The following is an 11,213-nucleotide window of genomic DNA, read 5'->3' on the forward strand; positions in this document are numbered from 1 at the left end:
TTCTAGCAACGTATAGTGTTCAGTGTCGGAGTGATTTATAGCAAGTTCAAGCATTGCTATGAAGAAGGCAGAGATGTTTCTGCAATAACCGACTTTTATAAAATAGGCATTTGCTTGGTCATATTGGGGAGTGCAGAAATGGTCAAAGGACCATTTTATTTTAATAAACCTAACATCTACTGTCCACCAGCAACTTTAGTTTACCTATTTTAACCTTATCACAGATTTACTAATAGTGCCAAAACAGAAAGATTGTTTATACACATAAGTGACTTTAGTGACCTTGTATGATGATCTTTTGGTGTATAGTTTGTAAACAAACAGAACAAAGAAGCTTGGCACCTTGGCATTACTAACCGAGATCTACCAGATTGGCATATTTTATCTCTCATTGTTCTGTGCTGTCTGTACGCTCATCTGATGTGCAATGAGCACTGAATGACTGCTGAGAGAAAAAGATTATTTTCCAACTGCCCAACCATTCACAAGCATATCAAAATTTTCCATGCGTGGTCAGCTTTATGAAAAAGGAGTGTAGAACAGGAAACATGCTAATGAAATAAATATAAAGGAGAAGCATTTCTAAAGGCTGTATGATTTATGAAACCACTTGACTGGTCTTTATTTTTAACATCCAACTAAATTTAATTTTTTTTCTGCATCCCAGCAAGCACTATGAGGTGATGTTCGTTATTAGATTCAGAGTCCCCAGTGTGCTGCTGGAGCTCTCTTATGTTACTATGTAAATTACAACTTACATGAATGTGTTTTTTCCTTTTATCTCTATAGGTTGAACTCCATCCCCAGGCTGTAGCATTATCAAGAGGGAGGCAGGGATAAGGGGATTATCAGTAAGTTGGTATTTACATAGGTACTTATGTAGGATTGACCAATTGCTATCAGAAAAAGACATGCCATAGTACATAGGTTTTGTTGCAACTTTGTTTAAAATGTACAAGGTTTGGTGTAAAACATGCATCTGTTGGGCAGTCTGGCACAATGGAATTTGTTAAGTATGTTACATACTAGTTCTATTATTTTGTAGCATTGGCATGTGGATATTTACTAAATAATCATAATTATGATATTACCTACCTCAATGGTTTGGGTCTATCCTTAAGTATTCCCATGTCTTTGTGATCATTTTAATTTGCAAAAGCTAAACTGAAAGGTTAATCTACTGTAACATCGTCTGCTTTAATCCCCAAATTTCAGTATGTGTAAAACAAAATACGTGGGTAAAACTCAATGTAGTGTTCTGCATCCTAAAGGGAGGTAGAGAGAACCTATTCACATGATCACATGACACCAAGCTATTACCAAGCAAGTAACTAAGAGATGGGTATTCATGGTAGTGGTATTTTGAGACCCTTAAGTCTTGGCACACAGGCCTTATGAGGTGCAACCAAGAACACCACTGCTAAATGTCATAACTATGCTTGCCACTTCAAAACAGGTGCTACAATGTTTAAGTTTAATAGCAACCACAAGTTTCACCCAAAACCAGAGAAAACAAATGAAAGGTAAGTCATAAAGTTTTCATCATTGAGTTTTTGTTGGTTTCACATTAAATCTTTGTAGAATCATATTAAATGGCCAAAGGCTTTATACAGTGAGGGTGATCCTAGCTCAACATTTCATTACCAATGTCAGCTTTTCCAAGATAATGTGGTTGGCTGAAGCAAACTCAACCATCTTTTAAAAATACATCTGTCATAAGAAAGTTATGACTGCCATTGCTGAACTCTCATTTTGAGAGTGTTAGTTCCATCACTGTCATGCTGACTCACAACTCTTTTTGAACTGCTGATTTGGTAAAAAAATATAGTATTTTCAGTAGTGCAACAATGGCAGCCCAATACTACTCTAATGAGTGGTGCATTTAGCGACAATGAAACCAACAACATAGATGACGTGTTTGATTGTCAGTAACAATACCTACATTAAATAAAAACTGTTTATACTTGCTGGTGGCATTTGGACATTTTACCAATTTGAGACTACACATAAAATTGCATTACAATAGACTCACTTAAAGGTTGTACAATGGTGGTACCAGTGCCCAGCCCATGCAGGAATTGTTGCCATCCATTCTATGTGCTCTGAAATAGAGTTGGAACCTGTAACTTCAGATGTAGAGAATGTAGGCTGCCCTGAAAATCATAAGTCAAGTTGTCCCTGTCTGTATACTGTACTTGCTATCATACGCATCTGCCCCTTGCCTGAACACCAAATGAAGCATACTTCACTCACCAGGCAGTGGTTAAACCATTGCCACAAGTCTAGGTAAGCACTCCATTTGGGCTTTTGCATGCAAACCTATACTACCACTATGAAGTGGGCATCCTTTAAAATGCACTTGTGCCCTGTCTATATTCATTAAAATATATACATATAAACAAGTCCTCACTGATCTCTGTAGCTGCAGCTGTGGAGAAAGGACTCTTGAAATTTCACAAAAATAAGCACTGACATCACAAGTTATCTCCCGTTTATTCCTGTCAGCAGGCAGTTAGCAACCTGCAAGCTTACTAATTAAAAGAAACAGCTGGAGTTGTAAGCTGTTAAACATTTACTGACATCCAATTCTAAAGGTTCTGTTCTGTGATTTATGAGGATGAATTACTCAACAGTATCTGTAGATAGAATTCCTAAATGCTTTAAAGTGACATTAAAGTCAAAAAATGTTTTCCCTCCCCCTTGTTAATTAAAGCACTTACCTTTAAATGATGTTTCTTAATCCAATCTTCTTCTTTCCTGTCGTTTTCATCCTTTTCTCCAGCGTTGCTGCAGGTCTCCGATCCAGCGCTGACTCCTCTGTCCTTGCTGGCACTTCCTGTCCCACGGTGTCTGCATGCGGGTGCACGCGTCCATAGACTTAACTTGTGTCTCTCCTCGTCTCCCGGCTGAAAATGTGAACTGCGTATGCCCCATGATACTTTGCGGCCGCCCGAGAATTTTCACATTTTCTGATGGGAGAGCACGGGGAAGACACAGGTAAGTATTAACCACTTTTAAGGCGTTTTTTTTTTTTACACTTTTTGCATGTATCTACTGCTTGCTAGCAAGGGTTGCCGGAGGTTTTAATAACCCTTTAATGTCTATAGTCTGGGCACAGGTACACTTTATCATGTCTGACAAGCACTGACATATTTCTAAGGGGAGGGAGGAGGAGGAGAGGTGCCAGAAGAAGGCTATGATGGTACTTACCAGCACCCTTTTGTGTTGTGGCTGGATTGTTCGGCCACTCTGGTAAAGGAATTGTCTTGTCTCTGCAGTTTGAACAGTCAGCACCAAAGCCTTTACTAAAAAAAAAAGCAGCTCGTTGGAGGTCAGCAGCAATAAGCAATAGGTACCCTTTAAATTAACTCCAAAGTAAAAGAATAAAAACAACAAAATAAAGAAAAGACCTCAGAAGAGAGTACACAAAAAGAGTGTAACCCACCACTGCAAACAACTAAAGCACAGTTCACTAAATCACCTACACTAAACTCTCCCTTTTGAATCAGCTCTCCCTATCCTCTCACTATCACCAGTTCCAACATAGTGACTCTTTGACAGTTCTTATATAGTGACGAGCTGGGTTATCCCGCATACACTCATTAATGCACAACTCCTAGATATATTTATGTAGGGCCAACCATTTACACAGCGCTTTACGTACCTTACTAATTTAACATCTGTCCCTGCCCTCAAGGAGCTTACAATATAAGGTCCCCATCTCACATGCACATACCGAGCCAATTTAGACCACAGCCGATTAACCTTCTAGCATGTCTTTGGAGTGTGGGAGGAAACCGCAGTACCCCGAGGAAACCAATGCAAGCACAGGGAGAACATGCAAACTCCTTGCAAAGAGTGTCCTGGCTGGAATTTGAACCGAGGGAGTGCTGCACGGCAGAAGTGCTAACCACTGGACAAAAGATCCTGGAGGCAGGGCACTAGGTGACATCACACGCCTGTTTGGACACACACACACACACACACACACACACACACACACACACTTACTTTTCTTTCTTGCCTCGGGCACAAAAGGAGCTGGCTACGGCTATGCTCCCGCGGTGCTCGTGCGGCTGCCAGCTGAATGTGTCAGACGCTGCAGAAGGAAAGGGGCGGGACACCTCTCCCCATGTGCAACATCGGCCACATGAGCACCGCAGGAGGACAGGATGCCGGGGCCTCTAGGACGCACTGGAATGTAAGCTGGCCGACTCCCTGCGTGCAGGGGCGGGAGGGGGTGTGGGGTTGTATTGAAGTCAATGGCACCGCACCCACAGTGCGATCGCCCGCACCCGGAACACAGGCACATTAGTGCTTGCATTCCTGTCCAGTGCAATCTGCAAAAATAGTGCTTGCAGCATTTTTCCGGATCGCACTGGACTAGAACGCAGGCACTAATGTGCCTGTGTTCTGTGTGCAGGCGATCACACTGTGGGTGAGGTGCCTGGCTGCGGTGCCATTGACTTCAATACACCTGAATATAGGTGTTTTTTCGTTGGTAGATCTCATTGAGCTCATCATTTGAAAAGTAGATCTCCAGATGAAAAATTGTGGGCGCCCCTGGTATAAGTTATGGTTTGAAAAGTTAAGATTTGAAGAGGATATTTTAATAAAACAAATTCCTTAAGCTGCAGTAAAGATAGATATATGGATTTATTGCACCATACCCCTAGGTTTGAATAAAAGGAGTGCATTTATATTCATTTTGGACCACTCATTTTTTGTGTTTTATTCTTCTTATTGTTGTGTTTTAAAAAAATTATTATTATCGATCCATCAGTCATGGTGCCTTTCGTTCCCGTTCAAGGACTCCAGTCAGAAATAAATACATCATTGTCTCCTTGTGTGACTTCTAAGTACCAACCAGTGAACTCTTTCCCTTCAAAATACTTTGATTAAAAAGCTTCATGTGCTGCAGCAGAAGCATATAACCTTTAAATACTCAAACCTCCTGCTGATTTTTTGTCTTAAAGGTAATTCTTTAATTTATAGTATGTCTTTTTCATAATAAAAACACAAAAGTGATATGTGCATATAAATATTGTATCAACATAAATTTGAGTAAAAGCAATTATTTAGAAATAACTGTTTCAAGGCTAACATTGTCAATCATCATTTTATAGTCTGCCTTAAGGAGTTCTAAAGTCCCAGCATATATTATCATGTTATAACATCAGCATTGCAATAAGAATACATATTCTAGTGGTTTTTCATAATGCAATCAAAGCTTACTGCTTATGTAATGAGTGCTGTCTTCTGTCTGCCCATTATTTTCAACAACTTCCTGGATTCCCAGTGTGCTTTGCATCTTTTTCTCTGCTCTTTTTGGTGTGATGCAATCTCTCAAGACTACATATCCCATCATACATTGCTTCCAGCAAGCAATTCTAATGTTAAATTGTTCAGACATTGAGTTGTAGTTCAGAAGGCAGGCTCTGCGAATCGTGACACAAGGAACTGCATATTTACAGGGTTGAATGAAATTGTGTCAGTGTGTCAGTGTGTCAGTCAGGAAGGACATCCTATGGGCATCTTCAATAAGTAAGTTTACAAACTTCTAGATCAATATGGTTATTACGAGTGGTATAGATCTTCAACATTTATTCTGTACCACCAGCTGTGATGATTGTTCAGCTGTGTGTTGCTATCCATGGTACTGACAGCTTTCATTCTAACTGCCTATGCAGCTAAAATACAGAAAGCAGTATGTAGTTGTAGTTGATGGAAGTGGCCATCTCATTATTACCACTAGTAAACGTTTCACTGATAAAGTTATAAGCATGGCACCAGCATGGCATCATGTAATGATTACCACTGATTCTTCACTTTTTTTTAATCTAGAGCAATGGTTTCAATTCTTAATTTCTGCGTGATTCTTTCTTTGTCCTGAACGTGTGTTTAAAGCCAACATGTGCTTTAGCCACCTTACGGGCAAACAAACCTGTTCACTGTAATGCATATCTGCCTATAATGCTCCCTTCCCCAGATGCACATAATCACCTTTCCTTTGTTTTCATTGTTCTTAAGCTGGCCTCGGGGTTAAATGAGACAAAATGCCAAACAGTGTAGATGGAGGATTCCCCCCATCGGACAATTGTATTCTGACAACTGCAGGTGTGTCACTGTCAGATTACCAAAACAGTGAGTGCAGCTGATTGGCACTGTTCAGCCGAGAATTTTTCGGACTGACTCAAAAAGTTGACTTTTGTCCAACAGAGGGGTGCCAAAGGGATCATGCCATGCTAGAAATTAGGCCGAGTCAGTAGGAATCCATTTAGGTAACAGGTGCAAAACAATACCACATACATCTGAATATGGAGAATTATGGGACTCACTTACCTTCCTCTCACCAGGGCTGTGCGGGGTGTTAGAAGGGCTGTGCAGCATCTCCCCAGGGGTCCAGAGGAGGGCGACGAGGATCCAAAGGAGGGAGTAGGAGAAGAAGTACGGACGGCGCTGTAAGCAGTGCCACGAGGTCTCCAGCATGCACATACCTTATGGCAGCCGCTTGTGTTTAAAAATTTTGCCGGTATTAGCACTTAGTATGGGGGCATTTTCACAAGTACTCGTGATAATGCCCAGTATCAATATCAATACCAGTATCAGTATTGGTGCATCCCTGCTTCTGATTAGGTCCGCCTGAAAAACTGACAGACAGACCTGATCGGAAAGCCCATGTAAAAGGGCTCTTAGACTGTGAGCTCCTTGAGGGCAGGGACTGTTGTGAATGAAGAGTATGTAAAGTGCTGTGTAAATTGATGGTGCTATAAAAACCTCTAATAAATAAACAGAGAAATGTATTCCCACTTACTGTCCAGGCTTTGGGTGTTATAAAGAACTAGAAGTCAAAGAAAATTTCCTCAATGGGACACAGAACAATAGAAAAAAAAACTGACACAGCTTCTATCCCATCCTGGCTCATTCTAAGGCTTTAAAGTAGAACTATGGTGTCACATACCTTGGTGTGAGCCTGAAGTGACAAGGAAGGCCTCCCTTTGCAACTCTTGTCTGAGCCCCACTGGAGATGAGACAGCAGTTGTACCGTCAGAGAGTTGCACGAGTGCCTGTGCCTGATGTGGCTGCTTGACACACCAGAGATGATGGTGCTTATGACTGGATGCCAGAGGTAGCTGGTGGTTAATAGCAGATCAGAGAGCAGTGGTGTGAGGAGCTGAAGCGAAGTCAGGAAGAAGCCAGATCGGTAACGTGTGGGCAGCGTAGTACAGAAGCAGGAGGCAAAAGCGATGTCAGGAACACACCGGGTTATAGACTTGCAAGCACAAGCGAGGACAAGCCGAGATCACAAGGCAGGCAGCAAGCAGCAGAATCAGGAATCATGCGTCAAACAGATAACAGGAAAACGACCATGAATATAGCGTACATGTGAAAATGAAGGAGCCATCCTGAAATAGCCCACTTGGCACCAAGAACAGACGCGCGCACATCGTCTCGCGCATGTACAGTCCTATGTGCAATATTGGAACCATAGCACCGAAAACGTGCATGCGCGCATAGCAAACCCTACAGGAGCTGTACTATGGGTGCTGACTAGACATGTGCATTCAGATTTGGACGAACCTGCAAATCAAGGACATTCAGTTGATTCGGCGGGTTGTCCGAATCTGAAATAACAAATGTATTATATGGCCGAATATATAAAACCTATATTGAGACATACATAAATTGTTTTCAGAACACGCAGCAGCAATATTGGCCATCGGCGTGTTCTGCACATGCCCACCGCCATTTTGAAGGAGGAGTGTATGATGTCGCATGATGGTGACGTCACGCGCTGAACGAGCGGTGGCTATATCGGCCGCCGGCACGTTCTGTGCATGCACTCTGCCATTGGGGTATATCTTGGTATACATCAAGATGGCGGCGCTCAAACATGCCGGCACCACCATCTTGGTGTTTACCAAGTTACACTCCAAGATGGCGGCGCGCATGAACGTGCCAGCGGCCGACATGACCGCCGCTCGTTCTGCAGTTTCATTGTGTACTACCTGATGATCCTGACACTAGATCCATTCGTTTTCCATGTGCTTTAACAGACCAAGCTGTCCGGTAAAAGTTAGAGGGTTAAGACAAACCATTTAACACTGACAGGGATGTTTACAATGGTCAGCTCTTATTTATATAGTTAACCTCCCTGGCGGTATTCCCGAGTGTGGCTCGGGGTTAATTTTCAGTACCAAAAGCGGCAACCACGAGCCACACTCGGGATTGCACTAAAGTGTCACTTACCTTGTTCCTGCGAGCCCGCGGTGTCCTCTGCTGTACGCGGCCGGCCGATGCCGGCATTCGGCTTTCAGTTTCGTTTTCAGGGTCACAGCGGGGGGCGGAGCCAGCGGGAAATTTAAAAGTGAAAACATGACATTTACACAGAATACACACAATACCATGTAATCTCCCTAATTACATATACAGTATGTATCAAACAATTTCACTTCAATTTTGTCCCTAGAGCTTTGTCCAGTGCCCTGCCTGCACTTTTACTGTTCTTTCTGCCTGGAAACTTGAGAACGTCCATGGCATCCACATAGCTTCCCTTTAGGTCAAAAGCGGTTTTAGACCAGGTAGAAAACAGCGATAGTAAATTAGAGTCACTTGCAGAATAGAGTGATAGCGATTCGTTGGGAAATTCGTTTTCAGACACTGAAAGTGACGATAGCGACAATTCTGCAACCGAGCTCAGTGATGTGCGAGCTTGGTACTCTATTGACTGTGGTACGGATCAGGCAGTGCCCCCAGAATTCCCATTTACTGGACCATTTTTTTTATTATTATATTATCATTTTTTATAATTATTTATTATATTATCATTTCTTATAATTATTAAACAATGTACCGCTTTGGCATGCTAAAATCCTGCATAATCATACCGCCAGGGAGGTTAAAACCTTTATCCCTAAAAGAAAAGAAAATGTTTCTATAACTGCTTAAAAAGTTCTGTGTCTGTATTCAGAGCTAAGCCTTAAGATTGAGGTGAACTTTTTGTGTGTAAAGATGCCCATACACTGTGCGATTCTCATACGAGAATCGCGGGAAAAAAGCCCGCCCCCAAGCGGGGCTTGCTTCCGATGATTGCAAGTACAATCTGCCTGTCCAAGATGGGCAGATCGTACAAGCTTTTATTAAGCTTACGACCATCGCAAGACAAAAGTCTTGCGATGGTCGTAAGGTGTATGGGCACCTTTAGACCCAGTTTTAAGCTGAATAGGTTCATGCACGCTGTTATGAAATGCTGCATTTATCTCCTATTATTCCTGAAGGGTGACACCATAACACGGATGCACACCTATTCCGGTCAGGTATGGAGCAGAAATAACAATGAACAAACAGCAAGAGACTTGTGGTGGCTGCTTTCTACTTTGAATGCATTCATCTTTGTGTGAATGTTGTGGGGACACTATCCTTTGGGGGCAGAACAGATGTGAATGATTTATGTACTGCTTAAAGCTCTAAGGAATATGTTGCTAAGCAAACACATTTCCATCAAATACCTCTCTGTACAGATACTGGGACTTGTAAGGCCTATGAATGTTATTAAATAAAGTGTCTGGGGTTTCAAATATTAGCCCGCGACTACCAAGCTGTGCCCGCACACCTCCATGCACTTTCTAGAAAGGAGCTGTGCCCGCATACCTCCAAGCACTTTCTAGAAAGGAAATGTTATCTCCATGTAATAAAAAGGAAGGAACACATAATAGAAACACTGTTGCAGAAAACAACACTACAACCATCAACTACTTGTAAATGATCATTTCTTTGGATATGGTCAGAATGGATACTTTACAATCAAACTAGGAAAAATAAAAACCAATTTAAATGCTATCAATAGTATTAACACAGATGGGTTTTTTTTCTGTGAGTTCTGTAAGAGGGTGACAACGCTGTTCATTCTGTAATGAAATCACTGCAGCATTGTTATCCTGTGCACAAAACAGTTTAAAACGGACATCAAGTTTTTAACTGGGCTTTAAGTAGGTGACAAAAGCCTAATTCCAGATAAAAAAATGTAAAGAAGACCTCTGGACCTTTTTAAAGAAATAACCCTTGCATTGGGGCTACCCCCACCCTTTAAGGGTTAACTGCTATTTTTTTCTCTAGGGGCCAGAGTAAACAAGATAGACTCAACTGATCCTTGGTCCCACGGCGGTGAGTGCTCATCATTTTCCCCCTCTGTTCTGGCTGTGTTATGTCCCTTGGTGTCCTCACGTTCAGGGGAAGTAATTGGACTTGTATTAGACATGATGACATCAGCATTACTAAGACCGTTGGAACCCAGGGGAGAAGAGGCTACAGGGACCGGTCTAGCAGCCAGGAGGGAGAAAAAAACAAAAATAAATGTCAATTTCTAAACTGAAATTTCATAAGTTGTATCCCACTCCTAATAACTATATTTATCTTGAAGTTCGTAAACGTATTCATTGAAGATACCCATAGGATATACTTCCTCAATCCACTGCCCACGCTCCCACAGTCACATTTTGCCTGTGGCTCCTCTGCCCTCAGTACCCTTCCCCAGGACCAGGAAGTTCAGAGAAAGCCAAGAATCTTCCTGATGCCGGCGGAGGAGATGACTTACCACAGGGGAGGGTTACAGAAAGGTTCTGGGCTTTTTTTAACCTCAATGCAGAGAATGTATTAAAGTGACATTAACGAAAAAGTTTTTCTCCCTCCCCCCAATGTTAATGTCAGCACTTACCTTAAATTCATTATCTTAACCCGATCTTCTTCTTCTTTCCTGATGTTTTCATCTGTCCCTCCAGCGGTGCGGCGGGTCTCTGATCCAGCGCTGACTCCTCTGTCCTTGCTGGCACTTCCGATCCCGCGGTGTCTGCATGCAGGGTGCACACGTCCAAAGACTTACCTTGTGTCTCTCCTCCCGTCCCGGCCGAAAATCCCAACTGCGCATGCGCCCGCCCCAAGATGCTTTGCGGCTTTTTCGTATTCTCGGACGGGAGCTCGCGGTGAAGACGGCTAAGTTTAAACTGCTCTTAAAGCACTTTAAAAAAAAAACTTTTTGCATATATCTACTGTTTGCTAGCAGGTAAAAAACACCTAGCCTTTAGTAATACTTCAACAGATACTTCAAGTGCTTGTTTTTTGTATAGGATTATTATTATTATTAATATGAATGAATTATATGATTATTACTATTGTTAATATTATTAATAATAATATTCAGAATTGATATAGCACCA

The sequence above is a fragment of the Nanorana parkeri genome, unplaced genomic scaffold (genome assembly GCF_000935625.1).
Source record: "Nanorana parkeri isolate BGI_ZX_2015 unplaced genomic scaffold, ASM93562v1 scaffold101, whole genome shotgun sequence".
Classification (NCBI taxonomy): Eukaryota; Metazoa; Chordata; class Amphibia; order Anura; family Dicroglossidae; genus Nanorana; species Nanorana parkeri.